The sequence below is a fragment of the Jaculus jaculus genome, chromosome 4, assembly GCF_020740685.1.
Source record: "Jaculus jaculus isolate mJacJac1 chromosome 4, mJacJac1.mat.Y.cur, whole genome shotgun sequence".
Lineage (NCBI taxonomy): Eukaryota > Metazoa > Chordata > Mammalia > Rodentia > Dipodidae > Jaculus > Jaculus jaculus.
In genome coordinates, this window is record NC_059105.1 from 153,278,933 (window position 1) to 153,298,403 (window position 19,471).

The 19,471-nt window shown below is 45.1% G+C and overlaps 1 protein-coding gene across 2 annotated transcripts in view; it reads left to right on the top strand.

The window, feature by feature from the left end:
• The first annotated feature begins 523 nt into the window (after nt 1–523).
• The window catches only part of St3gal6 (ST3 beta-galactoside alpha-2,3-sialyltransferase 6), a 64,308-nt gene continuing 45,360 nt past the window's right edge, over nt 524–19,471 (top strand). For both annotated transcript variants that reach the window (XM_045148237.1, XM_004663322.2), the window contains exon 1: nt 524–778. The gene's annotated coding sequence lies outside the window, so the exon portion shown is untranslated. The remainder of the gene's footprint in view (nt 779–19,471) is intronic.

Here is a 19,471-nt window from a genome sequence, read left to right on the forward strand (position 1 = left end):
CCTCTCTTGGGGGTCATTTGATTGCAAGTGTTTACGTGCCCTGCAAGCCAAGGCTGGAGGTGGGAGCTGAATGCTGGACCATGCATGACTTGACACACTGAAATAAAAAAAAAAAAAACACCCAGAGCCATCCAAGTAGGGCAATATTAATAGACTCTTCCCAGCTTCCCAGCCCCAGGGAGAGCAACCAAAAAAAAAAAAAAAAAAAAGAAAAAAGAAAAAAGAAAAAAAAAACCCACAGCAAGTCCCACCTTGGTTGTTCGTAAAGTTACAACTCCTTCAAGAGAGTACTAACACGTTTGTCCTTGAGGAGCAGAGCCTGGAAACTGGTGCTCTCGGCACACCCCGCCCCTTCTGCAAGGGACCAAGCTGTCCGCTGCGCCTCGCGTCACAATCGCCCGCGGTCCCGCTGCGGCGCGCCTCTGGGGGGACTTCTGCATCCTTGCAGCTGGGCGGGAAAGAGGAGACCCTGTCCCGTCCCCCCCCCACCCCAACCTTTCCTTTTTTTTCTTCTTTCCTTTTTTTTTTAAAAAATTTAATTTTATTTTTTTACATTTTTTGTTTGTTTGTTGGTTTTTTTCCTTCTGCTCCTTACAGCCTTCGGAACCAACCGGGGCGGGATGGGAGTGTCTTCTTGGCTCTGGAAATCAATCCTCCTACCTCGTCCCGGAGCCGCCCGCCGCCCTTCCCGGGCCCTCCCTTCTCAGTGATTTTCCTGTCGTCCGGGACGCCGGGCGAGGAAGGAGGGCACGCGGCAGGAGTCCGCCCCGCCCGAAAGGTAGGGGGTCTGCCGGGCTCGGGGACCGGGAGGATGGGGAGCCCCCCCGACCACTGCGTCCCCCATGCACCGCGGGGAGCTCCCCCCGCCGCAGCCGAGCCGGGCCGCGCGCGCGCGCGGGGCTGGCGGGGCGTCCCGGGAGTGGCGGCGGCGCTGCGCCCGGGCCGGGTCTGGGGGCGCAGGGATCGCGCTGGCGCCGCCTTCCTCCGCCCACCGGCCGGGGGGATCACGCACGCCGCGGCCGGTCACCCTGCCCGCGGCCCGGCTGGCACGGCGTGGGCGTCGTGCCGGCCTGGCCCGGCGGCGGCTGGGGCGCGCTGACCGCCCCTTCATGCTCCGGCCAGCTCCCGGGGCTCTGCAGGCGCTGGCGCCCCGTTCCGGAGCCGCGGGGCCCGGGCACACGCACCCCCACTTCACAAGCCCGCGGGGCAGCGGTGGTGGGGGGCCCGGGGACGCGCCGCGGGGCGCCGGGACCCTCTCCTTTCTGCGGTCGCTGGCCAGGCTGTGCGCCCCCCCCGGAAAGCCGTGCGCCCCGGGCGCCGCGGTCACCATTGTTGTCGGCACGAGGGTCTCCTGCAGGCGGGCGGCGGCGAGCGGGTCTGGAAGGTTCTGGGCTTTTACCGCGGAAAGTTTTCCGAGAAACCCTCCCCCCCCACCGCACACAGCAAAACTAAATAAAAACACAGGCAGTTTGGAGCAAAGGGCGGCGGCGAAGAAGAAGAAGAAAAAAAAATAGTGTTTGGGCTGCTGTGCATTTTTAAGATACGGGAGAGAAAGAAACTTGTCATTCTGCGGTCGTTGGCCCGGGAGCTCCTGATGACTTTAGCTCTTGTCCTCTGTACTGTTATTTTGACTTAGAAGAAAACGGGAAGGATATCCAGAAACGGAAGAAACTCAAAACACCTTATTTCAAAAGGCTCCTTGGAGAAAGGGGAACCAGGCGGGTGGAGAGGGAGGGATGCTGCTCAAATGTAATGTTTAAAAATTGTGCGTGGGGTGGGGGGGTGACTCGTGCTAGCCTGTCAGACACCACACAGGGTCCAAACTTGCAAGTCACATCGATATCTATCGATCGATCTCTATCTCTCTTCCCCCCACCCTCTCTCTCTCTCTATCTAATCTATAACATCTCCTCAGTGTCTTAATTCGGTAGGTGGTTTTGGAAACCACAGATCATCTGTAGTCTCAGGCCCTATGTGGACATTGACCTTCGCTGTCTCTGTTAATTTTAGACGGGGAGATGTTGAATAGTTGGGAAAAGCTGATGGAGGAGGCAGCTTGTATTCCCCTTGAAAGCAGGCTGACTGTTGACGTTGATAGATTGCTCTGTGTCCTTCCTTTTCATCTCACCAAGTACTGTTTCCCGAGATCTATAAATACAAAACCAAAAAACAATCCTACTTGTTGACACGGAATATTGCTTGCTCCAGAGGCACTTTAATTACCCCCCCCCCCCAGCATATTCCCTGAAGGTCAGTTTCAGTTTATACCTTGTCCTGAATTATTGGCACAGGGAAATCGAATTTCAACTGTGTTATTTCAGATTTATTAAAGGTCCATTTGTTCTTTCCCGAATCAGTAAGAAAATTTCAAGACCCCCCCCCAAAGAATAGGTAGGGCTGAAGGGAGCCTGTTGTGAGAAGCCACACCACCATTAGAGAGCATTAGAAATTTTAATTCTCTTGTTTCTGAACCCAGAACTCTGGGGCAGGGGAAGGGCACAGGCGTTTTCTTCTGCTGCAGATATTTTTGAGTTCCACATCATGGACCAGAAATGAATAATGCCGTGCTTCCTACGTTTCCTGATAAGCATACTTCCATGCAGCCTTCCCAGATGGCTTCCCTGGAAACGGTGACTGTGTCCAGGGTCGGGGACATCTGTTAACATGCATTTGCTCCAGGTGATATTTATTGAGGAGATGAAGGAAACATGTGAAGTTACGATTGCTTGTGTGTTCTTATATGTTATTTCATAATTTTCCAAACAACGCCCTGGGACAGAATAATTATCCCCATTTTAAAGCAAAAAAAAAAAAAAACCAGAAGAAAAAAAAACTTCCCTAAATTGAGTTATAATTGGATCCTATGAAGATCTGTCTCTAATGCTGCCTCACATCATCCAGGAAGCCTCTGTGGCACATATTCTTGTATCCAGTCCCTGTTCACTCTTCCTCCTTGACTGGCACACAGACACACTCTGTTTCTAGCCACCTTGAACTGGAGGTTCCTTCCTAGTCGCCCCTGAAGGGAGGCTTCTCGGAGAGGTGCAAACACTGGTTCCTTTTGACATACTCCTTCACCACCTTGCTTCCATCTTCAGTGCTACATCAGGCCGGTCCAGCCGGGGTTAATATGGGTTTTATTGAAGCTCCTACTCATCCCTCAAGGCTGGCTGTATCTTGTCTGCTAATATAACACACTTCTTTCTCTTGTCTATTCCAGCTACGGTGGTAAATAGCATGTCTCATAGTTCTAAGACTTTTTATTGGCTTATTTATTTAGTTAGTTTGGGGGTATGTACATGTACGGAGACCCGAAGGGGTCATCATGTGTCTTCCTCTATCACTCCTCTGCCTGATTTCCCTGAGACCCAGTCTCTGGAACTAGAGATTGGTATTGTTTAGCTAAACTGACCAGTGAGCCCCAGAGCGCCTCTTGTGACTCTGGCCCCTTCAGAGCTGGGCTTAATGTGTGGCCACATCCAGGTAATTTTACATGTGTGGTGGGGATCAAACTCTGGTCTTCATTCTTGAGCAGCAAGCATTCTTACCTGCTGAGCCATCTCCCCAGACGCCTAAATTATTTCTTATGAGTCAAAACATGTATGACTTAGGGTGAGCTTGATGTATGTGACAGAGTTGTGCATTGGACATTCTACTGTTTCATTATTTCTGGTTCCATATCAAGTTACCATATCAGGTAACCTAGTTCCAGATTGTAGAGACAGCTCAGTAGGTAGGAGTACTTGCAAACAACTCTCCCAGACAGAATTATTTTCCCCATTAAAAAACAAAACAAAACAACAACAACAACAAAAACAACTTTCCTAAATTGAATTATAATTAGATCCTAGGAAGGTCTGTCTCATTTGTCTTGAGTTTGATTCCGCAGCACTCATGTAAACCACTAGGTGTGACCTCACAGGCAGGTAACCCCTGTCCTATGGGGTGCTGAGACTGGAGAATTGGTGGGGTTCACTGATTGGTCAGTCTAACTGGAAAAAATCCGCAGCTCTGGGTTCACTGAGAGACTCCATCTCAAGGAAGCAAGCAGGTGAGTGATGGAGGAAGCGCTCCCAAAGGCCCCCCCTTTGGCCTTTTTGTACACACAGGACATATGTACCACACACATACACACACACACACACACACACACACACACACCCACCACCACCACCACCACCACCACCACCACCACCACCCATGCTATGTCCACAAACACATACACAAAAGAAACAAAGTACTCACATGGTTTGTCTGCCCTGATAGTGCTCAACATTTCAGGTCCTCTATGTGGTGGGGAACTACACCCCTGTGAGCCTAAGAAGGGCTGAGATTCCAGAAGGGAGGGCTGAAGGGAGAACTGCAGCAGGAGCTGGTTTTCTTTCCCATGTTTACACTTCTTTTCTTAATCATCCAACACGGGGCTAGCTCTTACTCCACTCCTTGTGATCTGATACCAGCAGCTTTCCTTTTGTGAGCAATTGGGTCCGGGGTGGTTGGGGGGGAGGGGGGAGAAACCAACCTGGCCATAGGAAGTTTCTTAGCATAAATACTGAAAAAAAGTAAAAATTCTCTTTTATCTTATTTTTCTAGGTAAGGTTTCACTCTAGCCCAGGCTGACCTGGAACTCACTCTGTAGTCTCAGGGTGACCTCGAACTCATGGCGATCCTCCTACCTCTGCCTCCCGAGTGCTGGGATTAAAGGCGTGTTGCCACAACGCCCGGCTCTTTTCTCCTTTACTTGGCCTAAGATGAAATGTGCAAAGGACATCGTTTTGTTCAGTAACATCTTCTGCGGTTTGAAAATTTTTCATCATTTATTTATCACCTTCTTATTGCATTGTGAATGGAAAGGGATTTTCGATGATGAGACTGGGACCTCCAGATGAGATGCAAGGAAGCTGGAGATACAGGAGTGGGGGCCACTCACTTTCCGTAGGTTGTCAAAGTAGGGCTGAGGCTAGTGTGGTTGTGGAGGATTCTGGGGAGGTCGCGCATAAAGTAGTTTCAGATGGATCTTGGGTGACTTGCTGCATGGTCATCCATCATGCGGGGCATTCTTCTTGGTCAGTAAGCACCTGTGCATGTAGTGTTCGACAAGACAGCCGACTCTTTACCCCCTGCGCTTAAAATGAAACTTGATGGGAATCAGTAACCCGGGTTCAAATAAACGAGAAGCTTGTTTCAGATAGTTGTGAAGATGATCCACCCCGTGGATAGGAAACTGCAGCAGCCAGCACAGTTGGGCTGAGCTGTGGTCAGGGAAAGAGCAGTCCAGAACAGAAGGAATATTCCACCCGGAGGAGGAAACGGCAGCTGTGAAGGTCCAGAGACACAAATGAATTTGGAGTGTTTGAGAAACAAAAGGTCAGCGTGGGAAGAGAAGCTGGAACACTTGAGGCTCCAAAAGAGTGCAAAAGGGGCAGTGTGGGCCGTGATGTAGGAGGGAAGCAGTTTTGTGGAGTCTTGGAAAGGAGTTTGAATGGAATGCTTTTGGAAATACTCAATTAGGGACTGACTTGGCCTTTTATCAGTGGGGATCAGGCACCACACACATTCATTCATATTTCTCTCTCTCTCTGCCTCCATCAGTTTTTCTCCTTGTTCATTGGTCATTGCTGACTTCCATTCTGTTACCTCAGCCCGGGCATAACCGCAAAAAAGGCAGAGCTCAGGAGACCTGTGCAGTGTTCCTCACATCCTCTGAAATAAGCCCACATGCTTCCTGACTCTCCCCCTTCATACATGAAATTCTCCATTATGAATTCTGATATCTTTTTTTTGTTTGTTTGTTTGTTTGTTTTGTTTTTTCGAGGTAGGGTCTCACTCTAGCTCAGGCTGACCTGGAATTCACTATAGAGTCTCAGGGTGGCCTCGAACTCACGGCAGTCCTCCTACCTCTGCCTCCCGAGTGCTGACATTAAAGGCGTGCGCCACCACGCCCGGCCTGAATTCTGACATCTTAACTGCTCTCCAAATGGAATACACAGTTGTCTCCATGATGTCTCTGGGTTGGCTAGAAATATGTAAAACTAGGTGTCAAAAATTAGTGAAAACAAGGCAGGCATGGTGGCGTATGCCTTTAATGTCAGCACTCGGGAGGCAGAGGTAGGAGGATTGCCATGAGTTCGAGGCCAGCCTGAGACTACATAGTGAATCCCAGGCAGGTCTGCCTGGACTAGAGCCAAACCTTGAAAAAAAAAAAGTTAGTCAAATCATAGCTAAAATTAACTGGTAGAATAATCACTGTTGAAAGAGGCAATACTGTAAATAACTCAAAGGTCTTGCCTTTCCTGGAATTTTTCTTTTCTTTTGACTACCTCCTCCTCATCTCTGTTCAGAGCATAATTTCAGTGGAAATGTACAGAACTCTCGAAATAGTGTCTTCAGAATGTATTATTATGCATGAGAATTCTGTTTCTTTCCATCTTTATATACGATGCAGGAGGGGCACAAAGGTCATGTGAAATTCACTATTTCTGGTGAACTAGTAGTACTGGCCTATAAGAAGTGAATATTAGTCCTGAATGCTGTCAGTTACCCTTCGATTTCAGAGTGGATCATCACCGCCTGTTATTTTTGTCTGGGGAGGGTTGGCTGCTCTCGAGATTCCTTGACTTGCTTATGTTTTAAACTTGTGTACTTAACATAGCTACTCACTTTTGCTTTTTTATGTCTACTTTAAAAAAAATTTTCTTTCCTATGTAGCTTTTGACCCTCCTGCCTTAGCCTTGCAAGTGCTGAGATTTCAGCCAGGGCTCATCATGACCACTTTCATGGTCATTGTCTTCAGATTCACTGAACTGGCACAAAATCTAGAGCCCATTTCTTTTAAATCTTTTTCTTATTTATTTATTTAGTTTGGTTTTTCAAGGTAGGGTCTCACTGTGGTCCAGGCTGACCTGGAATTCATTATGTAATCTCAGGGTGACCTCAAACTCATAATGATCCTCCTACCTCAGCCTCCGGAGTGCTGGGATTAAAGGTGTGTGCCATCATGCCCAGTATCTATTTTGTATTATTATTATTATTTTAAAGAGAGAGAGAGGAGAGAGAATTGGCACACTAGGGCCTTAGCCACTGCAACGAACTCTAGACATGTGTGCCAACTTGTTCACGTGTGCCACCTTGTGCATCTGACTTATGTGGTTTCTGGGGACTTGAACCTGGGTTCGTAGGCCTTGTAGGCAAGCACCTTGGTTGCTAAGCCATCCCTCCAGCCCCTCTCTAGAGCCCCATGTCTCAGTTATAAAATTGCTATAGCAGTCATCATTTGTCCTTATAATCATGATTCAGCATGGAATTGCAAGAAACCAAAAAACATCTACACAGCAGAGTGAAGAACTAAAAAAAATTAAACATTGGAAAGAAAAATGTTTTTATTTTTTATTTTTTAAATTAATTTATTTATTAGAGAGTAACAGACAGAGAGAGAAAGAGGCAGAGAGAGAGAGAGAGAGAGAGAGAGAGAGATAGATAGATAATGGGCGCGCCAGGGCCTCCAGCCACTGCAAAGGAACTCCAGATGCGTGCGCCCCCTTGTGCATCTGGCTAACGTGGGTCCTGGGGAATTGAGCCTCCAACCAGGGTCCTTAGGCTTCACAGGCAAGCGCTTAATCACTAAGCCATCTCTCCAGCCCACGAAAAATGTTTTTAAGTAGAGGGTCTTGCCCACAAGAGCACAGCATTATAGAAACATAACTTTCTTGCCCTTGAGCTGGTCTTATGCATTCCCCCATCCCCTGTCCCATCAGATTTTAGTCTTCCAAGCCTGCCCCTGTCCTCTTGGTGAAATTTTCTTTTGAGAATATAGTCTAAATATTTAAGCCAGAACCAGAAAAGGAAATCTGAAACACTTGTCAAAAATCTTGTGTAATGACATCTAAGAGTCCCTGGTGTCTTACAGGGCAAAGAAAGCAGAAATAGAGATTGTATGCATTTTCTGTGGTCAGCATAAAGCCAGAGACTAAAAGAAATCAGCTTGTTCTAAAAATGGACTGACCTTTTTTTTAAAAAAAAACAACAACTTTATTTTTATTTATTTGAGGGGGGGAGGGGGAGAGAAAGAGGGAGAGGGGGAGGGAGGGAGAGAAAAGAAAGAAGCAGAGAGAGGGAGAGGGAGAATGGGTATGCCAGGGCCTCCAGCCACTTCAAATGAATTCCAGATGCAATGTGCACCCTTGTGCATCTGGCTTACATGGGGCCTGGGGAATCACACCGAGGTCCTTTGGCTTTGCAGGCTAAACGCATTAATGGCTAAGCCATCTCTCCAGCCCATGGACTGACCTTTTTATGAATAACAGACCATCTTTAAACATTGTACAATAGCTGGAGATGTGACTCAGTGTTGGGCCATTCCCCTAGAAAAAGGAGGAAGAACAGGGTTCTATCTCTCCTAGCATCACCTGCCCTCAAAATGTAGAATAGTCTGTTTGCATCTACATGAAATCAGTAATATGATAATCTGGGCATTCAAGTCTAGGAGTGGGGTTTTAGCTCTTTTTCAACCACAATTAATTGTTTTTTTAAATTTTTAAACTTTTTATTTTTCGAGGTAAGGTCTCACTCTAGCCCAGCCTAACCTGGAATTCACTATGGAGTCTCAGGGTGGCCTTGAACTCGCAATGATCCTCCTTCCTCTGCCTCCCAGTTCTGGGATTAAAGGCATGCGCCGCCACACCTGGCTTATTATTTTTTTTTTAATATTTTATGTGTTTCAGAGAAACAGGGAGAAAGAGAGAGAGAAAGAGAAAGAGCAAATGAGAGTGGACCTATAGCTGCTGCAAACAAACTCCAAATGCACCACCGTGTGCATCTGGCTTACATGGGTCCTGGGGAATTGAACCTGGGTCCTTTGGCTTTTCAGGCAAGCACCTTAACTACTGACACACCTCTCCAGCCCATAATTAACTAATAATTATTGTATTTATTAGAGAGTGATAATTAAACAAGCTTTCTGTTACAAATGATCGTATAAAGGACTTTGTTGTCAAATTAACTTTTACATTTGGCCCAGTATTTCAGGTGAGGGTCAAATGAAGTGCTTATGCTTTATCCTGGCCATGACGTAAATACGTTACAAATAGTTGGAGATATATATATATAGATATCTATATATATGTATCTGTATATATATGTGAATTATAAACAGGATGTTAGAGGATATGCCCACTGTCTGGCTCTGAAGTTTCTATAAATGTTTTCCAGACACTGAATATTTTGGAGGACAAATCTCACCCCTTACTGCAGAAACCTGTTTTTACAAGTTTAGTGGATATTGCTCTTCACCTTTAATCATAAAATAACTACATTCATGTAAAAATCTGCCCACGTTCTCCCGATGGAATACTGGCATTTCTATTCATTCTTCATAACATTTTCTAACATGATTTTTATTATGGATTTTTTTCTTGGTACAAAAGTCCATACACTTTCTCCCACTGACCTTTGAAGATTTCAGCCATCTCATGTTGTTAACTTTCTTACTGGCCTTTCCAGTTTGCTTTTGGTTTTTCGAGGTAGGGCCTCACTCTAGCCCAGGCTGACCTGGAATTCACTATGTAGTCTCAGGGTGGCCTCGAACTCATAGCAATCCTCCTACCTCTGCCTTCCGAATACTGGGATTAAAGGTGTGTGCCACCACACCTGGCCTTAGCTTTCCAGTTTGATGCTGGAGCCAGGGCCCTCCCAGAACTTCAGCTTGGGCTGTTGTTTGACATTCAGGGCCTTCCCCCTTCCAGTGTATACTCTCCATCCAAATATGTCTATAAGCCTGTTCAGCTGCGATGTCCCAGGCACTGTGCTATTGTGTACTAACCCACAGGTACACAGAGAGAGCTACAGTGTGTGTGTGTGTGTGTGTGTGTGTGTGTGTGTGTGTGTACACACATATGCCTAGGCTTTATGGAGCTAGGGAAGGAAAATATATTGGTTGAATAGGGCCACGGAGTATTCACAGTGAACTAGAATTAACAAACAAAATCTTCTCTCTAGATGTGTACTTGAAACTTGGAATCATTCAGATGGAGGTTTTCTGTGGTTCACATGATGTTCAGCCAGTCATCGAGGCACCCACCTATAATTCTAGTGCTTGGGAGGTGGAGGCAGGAGGATCAGGAGCTAAAGGCCAGCCTCAGCTACGTAATGAGTTTGAAGTCATCCTGGGTTGTATCAGTCCCCGTTTGTGTTTGTGTGTGTGTGTCTATATTACCTGGTTTGGACACAACTCACAACTTTATATATGATTTCTTTCTTAGGCTCTCTTCTCATCCAATTGTGGGCTAGAGGCAGGCGAGAGAAAGTCTTCCTTAAAGACTTCCTTAAAGAGCATAATGTTGAAAGTCGTGCTATTCAGGAGACGAGGCAGCCGAGGCTGCGGGAGTCAGTCCACAGAATCTCAAGGCTCTCTGCCTACAGGTTGATACTTGCTATCAGGGCCGTGCACCCAGGGCGGTAGGTCTATATGGACGCTGATAATAGGCAAGTTCAGTACGTTGCTTCTGAAAGTGGACCTGCAGCTTTGCACAGCACCTAACACATCTCTTTCAATAGCTTTCCTCCTGAGACCATGATAAAACTGACCATTAGAGCTCTCGGTGAGAGTTTCAAAGGTAGAAATATCAAGGATCTGTAGCATCTGAGGTCTGGGAATCTAAATGAAGGTCATGGTGGAGTCATCCAGTCCACAGGACCTCTACACAGCCAGGGCACTGAAACTTTCATTACTTTCGTAAGATGTCTACCTGATGGCAGGTTATGGGCTGCTAGCCGCAGATTTTTTGTTTTAGAAAAATGATTGGTTTCATAATTTATATGCATATTTGATCCATGTTTGAGTTATGCTTATTTGTTAGCACAGCAGGTAAATTGTGGCTTCCTTCCTGTCTCTTCTCCTTTGATTTCAGATATCAGTGTGGTATTTAGAGTTTATATAGTAGCTGACATTCAGTGTCTGAATTGTACTTACTTCTAGAAAACCTTGTCAGTCTTTGTTCTCCAAATCTGACTTCTGTGAACTTTGAATATCACCCAGGAGCTTTTCATCCTGTCTTTTGATTGTGGTTTTGCTTCCTTGGACATTGGGCAATAGGATCCAACATCCCCTAACCATAAGAGCTTAAAATTCCCAGGAAAGAAGTACATGTGAAAAGAAAAACATGGGCAGTTACACGAGCTGTAATTAGCCTGGAAATGGAATGTTGGGGAGAGATCTGTGAGGAGGTTAGGAAAATAGAGGCGAAGCAGCGTAAGTCAGCATCTTTCCAGCACAATGCAGGGCAGAATGTGCCCTTTGTATGGGAATGTGCTTATCAGACGGCTTAAAATTTTTTTTGTTTATTTTTATTTATTTATTTGAGAGGGACAGAGAGAGAAAGAGGTGAGAGAGAGAGAGAGAGAGAGAATGGGCGCACCAGGGCCTCCAGCCACTGCAAATGAACTGCAGACACATGCGCCTCCTTGTGCATCTGGCTAACGTAGGTCTTGGGGAATTGAGCCTTGAACTGGGGTCCTTAGGCTTTGCAGGCAAGCACTTAACCGCTAAGCCATCTCTCTCCAGCCCATCGGATGGCTTTTTAATGGATTGGCCTATAGAAGCTGCCAGTTTTCCAATTTAAATACATGACTCGTTGGTACTTAAGCGCTTCCTGAAAGTGAGTTATGTTGGCATCTCCATTACACACTAGCCTCCCAGGAGCTGTGTCTCTAAGGTGAACTGATGAATAAGGCACGGCTGACTCCCAGACGTGTGTCTCCTCCAGGACGTAGTTTTTATCTGAGGTTTTCCCTGGGCTTCCAAGAACCCTACTCCTAGGACAACTCTAGCTTCTCCAGCGTTTCATGAAGTTTGTACGAAGACACATCACCTATTTACAGGAGCATATGAAGAGTGCGAGTCTATCCCAGCCACTTCGATCACAGTGAACACACCGAGGTCAGCTGGATGATGTAGTGACAGACTTCTGGCCCTCCCGAGTCCCTCTCCTCAGATGCTGCCACTCTGCTGCCCCTTATCACTGGCGCATGATTGCTTTCCTTCAGCTCTGATATTAGCACCTGGGTGTTCGGCACAGCTCTGTGTCATCAGGGAAGGGTGTTAGGTGCCTCCCTGTGTCACCCCTAAACGATGTTGAAGCCCTGGTACCCAGCACCTACTTATTTAGAAATAGGATCGTGTCAGGGGTCATTGTCCAAGATGAGATCATACTGAAATGGCGAAAACAATGTGCCGGGTATCTATGTGAGAGCAGACATGGGGAGAAGGCCAGGTGATGGTGGAGGTCTGGATGCATCTGCAAGCCACAGAATGCCCAAGATTACCAGCCAGGCTTGCAGCACGAACTGTTAGACAACGTATTTCACTTGCTTTAAGCCTTGCTCCCCCGCCAGCAGCCCCAGGACAGTGATATAAGAATGAGCTGTAAAGACTGGTACTCTGTCTTTTTTTTTTAAGCATCCTCTGGAGAACAGCAGCTGGCCGTGGATCCTGGGATTGCCCCTGCCCTGGCTCTTCTCTCCAGAATGAGTCCCATACCGGTGCTTCTGTGACCTTATTCTTCCTTCTCTGAGAAGTGTCCCATGGAGAGAGAAGAGATTTCAGTGCAGTCATGGGACTTTTCAGTCCTCTTTGCACTCAGCTCTGTTCCATTTTCTGAGAAGCTCCAGACTCCACGCTGGCCATGCTGCCTTTTCTCTGGAACTTTCCCAGGCATCATTCCTCATCCTCACACACCCAGACTGGAGCCATAACTTGGGTGCAGTTTTTTTCCCCCCCCAGCTTTTCCTCATCCAGAAAAAATCTTATGAAAAATAATCAGCTTTTTTTTAAAGCTAAATCTCTCTTTTTCAGGTGGCTGACACATTATGAATCAGGGCTTCATTTCACTGCACTTAGGCAGATCAAAGATTAGCTCTTATTTGAGAAAACAAAAGAAATCCTTCAGATCAAAACCAGCCCAATAATTAGATTTCTGTTGGCAATAAGGAACTCCGCAGAGGTTATGAGACCACAAGGTGTATTTTTCTTTAGCAAAGGTTGATTTCAAACTGCCTTGCAACTTACCTCACAAGGAGGGCACTGTTTTGAAGCACCCAGGGTAACTCCACAGATGTGGCTTGGTTCCTGGTCTGTGTTGGTGCCATGGCTTCTAGGCCTCGAGGCTTTGCTAGCAGCATTTCTTTCACATGTTCTTACGTAGACTGTCCATTAGTCCCTGCTGATGATAATGGTGGTGGTGGTGATGACAATGTCCTCAGCCTAGAGTAATTACAGAACAGCTGTGAACTCCCCCATTTCCTCTTCCCTTCCGTATAAAACCTAGTGACAGCTGCTGATAACTATGGGAAAGTCTTTTAGCAAATCAAAAAAAAAAAAAAAAAAGATTCTGGACATGGCCGTGCAAGCCTTTAATCCCAGTTTGAGGCCACCCTAAGAATACAGAGTGAATTCCAGGTCAGCGGCGAAATCTAACCCCCCCCCCCAAAAAAAAACATAAAACCACCTTCAGAAGTTTAAATGATGCTGGTTTTGGTTTCTGGTTTATGTGCCATGTCTTAGACTCTTGATTAGGCACCTTTCAGTTTTTACTTTGTGGTATTTATTCTTGGGAAGTCTTTTTCCCTGTGGGGAGGGAGTTTTATGATTTTCACGTCTTCCATATAATATACACATTGTAATTGCAGAACTATAAAACAGTGTGCCTTGAACCTCTGTCGTCAAGAGGTCAAAAGTGATGCACAAGGTTATGTTTATGTTTAATTATGTGTTTGAACACGTGACTGTGGGGATTTGCCTGGCGTGTGTGCCCGTGCCATCAGCTCCCTCCTTGCCTCTGGATAGATGGGCAGGAAGTGGCCGTGGGGGTGGCTGGGTGAGGGCATAGGAATGGGTGCGAGGGCAGACAGACAAGGAGCTGGTCTCCCTGCCCGCGCAGGTTTCCCCCTGAGGGATAATGGGATGTCTTTCATTGAGTTCACAGCTGCCTCCGAAAGCCTGGGAGGCTTGTTCTCAGCCCAGGAGGATGTCTTGGGCTTAAGCCAGGAACTGAGAAGAGGTGACATCTCACTGGCTGGCCTGCGGGATGTGCTAAGGTTTCTCTAGTTGCTTGTGACAGAGGGACTGACCATTTAGTTGGACTCCATGGAGACTTCTGCAGGCTGCTGTTAGTTCTTTCATTGAGAGAGTAGATTTCTTTTTATTTCATTTATCTTCTTGGGGGTATTTCATTGGAAATCTTCTAGCAGAGACTTTTCCCAAGCCCCCACCCTTAGAAGAGAAAACTCTTTGATTTCCTTTCTTTTACAATGTATTTTCTACACTGGATTGTTTTAGGATATGAAGAATGTGGACAGTAGTGAATATTCATATTTTGAAATATCTAACATTTGAGGTTGTCTCAGATGATTTTTTCTTTTTGGTTTTTCGAGATAGGGTCTCACTCTAACCCAGGCTGACCTGGAATTCACTATGGACTCAGATACTTCTTTATTAAAAAAAAAAAAAAAAAAGTTTTGGGCTGGATTGATGGCTTAGCAGTGAAAGGTTTGTGCCTGCGATGCCTAAGGACCCAGGTTTGATTCTCCAGGTCCTATGTAAGCCAGATGGACAAGGTGGTACATGCATGTGGGGTTTGTTTGCAGTGCCTACATGCCTTGGTGTGCCCATTCTCTTTCCTCTTTTTCTCTCTACCTCTCTCTGTCTCAAAAATAAATAAATAAATAAATAAATTAAATAAATAAATAAATAAAAAAAACAGTGTTCAAAGTATAGGCATCCCATTGATGAATCTTCACATATTTATAGATTTGGCTTCAGTTTACTCATGACAATAAACTTTGTTATAATATCCTTGAGTAAAGATTTCAGTGGATGCAAACAAAGCATTGTGTATGGGTAAACTCTTTGTAGGTCTAACCACTTCAAGGTCAGACATTAGGCGATCCTTTGCTTAATTGTTCCCCTTTCAGACACTGTGTCTGGTACATAACACATACTTCACAATCCTTTTTTTTTTTTCTTCTCCATTCTGTATGAGTGTGCCTTGGATAATTTTCTGGACAGAACACAGGATACATTCCAGAGCAACTTTTGGTTTGTTTATCTACTTTTCCAAAAGGCCAGCTTTTCTTCCCAGTCACTGTGGCTACTGCGAAGAGAAAGTGGTTGTTTGCAACGCGACTGTTTACTTCCTCGTTAATCTCCTTTGTCTTATGAAGATCATTATAGAATCACAGGAACTGGAAATTCATGTTCTCATTTCATTATTTTATTTTAAAATATTTCTTTTTATTTGCAACTAGAGAGAGACAGAGAGAATGAGTGAGAGAAAGAGAGATCTGGAGATCTAGAGAGAGAATGAGCGAGACAGGGCTTCTAGCTACTGCAAACAAACTCCAGATGCATGTGGGCCATTTTGTGCTTTACATGCGTACTGGGGAATTGAACCCTGGTTTATAGGCTTTGCATGCAAGTGCCTCAACTATGGAGCCATCTCTCCAGCTCCTATTATCTTTGCTTTTGATCCAAGGTCTTGTTAGCACCAGCTGGTCTCACATTGGTGGCAGTCCTCCTTTTTCAGCCTCTGAAGTGCCCAATGCTGGGATTACAGGTATGTGCTACCACACCTGGCTTGTAAAAGAATTTTAAACACTATGCTTTTCCCTTTTAGTGGTCCCAGCATTTAAAATATCTACGTATTTTGGGGCTGGAGAGATGGTTTAGCAGTTAAGGTGCTTGCCTGCAAAAAGCCAAAGGACCTCGGTTCTATTCCCCAGGACCTACATAAGCCAGTTGCACATGGGAGCGCATATGCCTAGAGTTTATTTGCAGTTTATTTGCAGTGGCTGGAGGCGCTGGTGTGCCCATTCTCTCTCTCTCTCTCTCTCTCTCTCTCTCTCTCTCTCTCTCTCTCTCTCCCTGTGCCTTTCTGTCAAATAAATAAAATAATAAGATATTTAAAAAATATGTCTAGGTATTTTGTGACTTAAATTATCACTGGCTTATGTTTCAGGAAACAAACCTTTTAATTTAATGAATTAATTTATTTGCAGGCAGAGAGAGACAGAAGAGAGACACAGAGAGAAAGTGGGCACACTAGGGCGTCTAGCCACTGCAAACAAAGCACGCACCACTTTGTGTATTTGGCTTTATGTGGGTGCTGGGGAATCAAACCCAGGTCATTAGGCTTTGCAGGCAAGTATCTTAACTGCAGAGCTATCTTTCCAGCCCCAAATCTTCTTAAAAATAAAATTTTAGGGCTGGAGAGATGGCTTAGTGGTTAAGCGCTAAGGACCCCGGTTCAAGGCTTGGTTCCCCAGGTCCCACGTTAGCCAGATGCACAAGGGGGCGCACGCGGCTGGAGTTCGTTTGCAGAGGCTGGAAGCCCTGGCGTGCCCATTCTCTCTCTCTCCCTCTATCTGTCTTTCTCTCTGTGTCGCTCTCAAATAAATAAATAAAAATAAAAATAAAAAAAATAAAATTTTAATCTTCAAGTATTTCCAGTCATTTGAAAGATTTCCTGGCTTGGCAAACTAGACTGACAAAAAGAGATTTAGCTGTAAAATAATTTTAGGTAAGTCATTTTCTGAAAACCACCTGTATTCATCGACTTCCAGTTGCCAGGACAAAAATCCCCAACCCGAAAGCAGTTTAGGTTCATTTGAGGCTTACGGCTTTGAGGGAGAGACTAAGAGAAACGTGGCAGGAGCAGACAGCTGGGAGGCAGCAGAGAGAGAGCAAGCTGGCCGCGGGGCTGGACTGTGGAAGCGCAGTGGTAACCGTGACACCCGCCTCCAGCAGGGCCCAGCTCCTGCATGTTCCGTAGCCGTCCCAGACACCAGCAGCCGGGGATTAAGGATTCAAACACACGAGTATATGGGGCTATGTTTTACGTTGAAGTTACCACACCGCCTAAGTGCCTAGGGAATGGATAAATGTACTTGCCTAATGGAATAGAGTATTTGAAAAGAATGAAGCAAATTTATACATCTTATGAATTGCTCTTAAAGCCAGGAACCATCAAGCGAAAAACCCAGGATTCGAGAATATTGTGTATATTTATATAGATGTTAAATGTATTTCACATATAACATATACACGTTAGCACATAACATATGCACGTTATGCTTGCGTATGGCAGTGTGTGCTTATGTGTACGGTAAGTACCGCTGTCAGATTTATAATAGCAGTTGTCATTAGAAGAAGGATAAGGCAGGGAAGCGAACATAATCTGTGCTTAAATAATCCAGGACAAGGACTGGGGTGTGGCACAGTGTCAGAACATTTATCTGAGGCCCAGGATTTACTCCTCAGCACTGAAAAAAATAAATATTCGCAGAAGATATGAGACTTTGGTTAGTAAATGTGCAGGCATTTTTCATATTCGCATCCGACAACTATAAACATTTTTTTTGATTCTGTTAGCTTTATTTCCAAGCAGAATCCTTAAAGAGTCTATATTAAGTGGTATGATAATGTTAAGTTTTATAAACATTTCTTGTAGTATAAAATTCTACATAGTGTTTCCTAATAGATTCCAACTAGTAAGTATACATTCCTCAAAACTCTGAGAGTGAAACTAAGGCGATTTTTGTTGAGTAAGTCTAATGTTTCACAGTGTTCTGTGAACACTGAACGTTTACACCTTTAATTTTGGACATGAGACAAACATGAGTTGACCTGGCTTCTAGGAAGCTGGACTAGCTTACAGGTTAGGAGGAGACCGAACCACTCTTGTCTAGGCCCAAACAGATCTGGGATGCTTTTACTTTGTGACCCTGGGCAAGCCATTCAGCTTCTTTGGACCTCGATTTCCTTATGTGTAAGGGGAGAACGATGCCATGTCGGGAGGGTTATGTAACATCGCTCATGAAGCCTGGGATGTGGTAAGCTTGCCAGAAAGACCTGCTGGGACTTCCCTCCCAGCCATTCCTAGCAGAGGTCAGAACGCCCACTTTCCCGTCATAATGCCTACCCCAGGACAGTCCCCATCTCCTCCCTGAAATGTCCCTCCTTCCTGCCCTCTTTCCTCTGGTTCCACTCTCAGCTTTCAGAAACCACTTCCCATCCTCTATTGCCTGGGTAAGTTCTTGTCTTTGCCAATCACACCACGATGATAATTGAATAATTTGCTCATTGCCTGGCTTGCCAGTGCTGGTGTCTGCCTCTGATGCTGGTTTGGAAGGATGTTATTTTCTTTTGGACTGTGCTGCTGGGTTCTAGGGAGCAGAGCTGCCATGGAGCAGGCACTGGAAAATTCTTTATTGACTAAACCAACCAACACAGTGACTCTAGAAGGTGAAAACAGTGCTCAGAGTTAATTTGATAAAGATATTAATTTGATTCAGTGCACTTAGCCTTAAAGATTAACTGACTGATGTAGGAAGAAAAGCTAAGGTTCTATATACAAATTCATAAAAATTTGTAACACAGGGCTGGAGAGATGGCTCAGTGATTAAGGCACTTGCCTGCAAAACCTAAGGACCTGAGTTTGGTTCCCCAGTACCCACATAAAGCCAGATGCACAAGGTTGCATATGAGTCTGGAGCCTGTTTACAGTGTCTAGAGACCCTAGCACACCCATCCTCTCTCTCTCTTTCACTCTCAAATAAATTAAATATTAAAAAACATTATAACACATTTCCTGGCTTATTTGTAATAGTAAAATGTAAGTTAAACCAATTAAGACCTGCCTCACATTTTTAATTTTAAAATGTTTTTATTTACTCATGAAGTGTTACATATTTATAACAATACCATTTAAATATATATATATATGTATGTATATGTGTGTGTGTATATATATATATATACACACACACACACACACACACACATACATACATACATATAGACAACTTCTATACTTACAGACAACAAACCATGGTATTTCCTTCCCCTCCCCTGCTTTCCCCTTTATAACTGCTGTCCATCATATCCCCTCCCTCTCTCCATTAGTCTCTCTTTTAATTTGATGTCATCATCTTTTTCTCCTATTATGAGGGTCTTGTGTGGGTATTGCTAAGCCCTGCAAGGTCTTGGATATTGAGGCCAGTTTCTGTCCAGACAATTGTATGTAAGGAGTGGTACCCTTCCTTTGGCTCTTACATTCTTTCTGCCACCTCTTCCGTAATGGACCCTAATTCTTGGGGGGTGTGAGATGTTTCAGTGCTGGACACTCCTCCGTCCCTTTTTCTCAGCACTGTGTTGCTTTTTGGGTCATCCCAGTGGTCATATGAAAAGAGAAGCTAAGTGAGATTAGCATTAACATATGAATATGAACATTAAGTGTAGTGCTTTCAGGGCAATTTGATGAGAGTAATATATGCATTTATTCAGACAAGAGCACACTGCCTCACATTTTTAACTCAGCTTTCTCAGAATCCCTCATGTATAGTGAAAAGAATATTGTCACGTATGTTCCTCTGCTGTAGAAAGAGGAGAGTTTCCCATACCAGGTTCTTAAGGCTTCATATA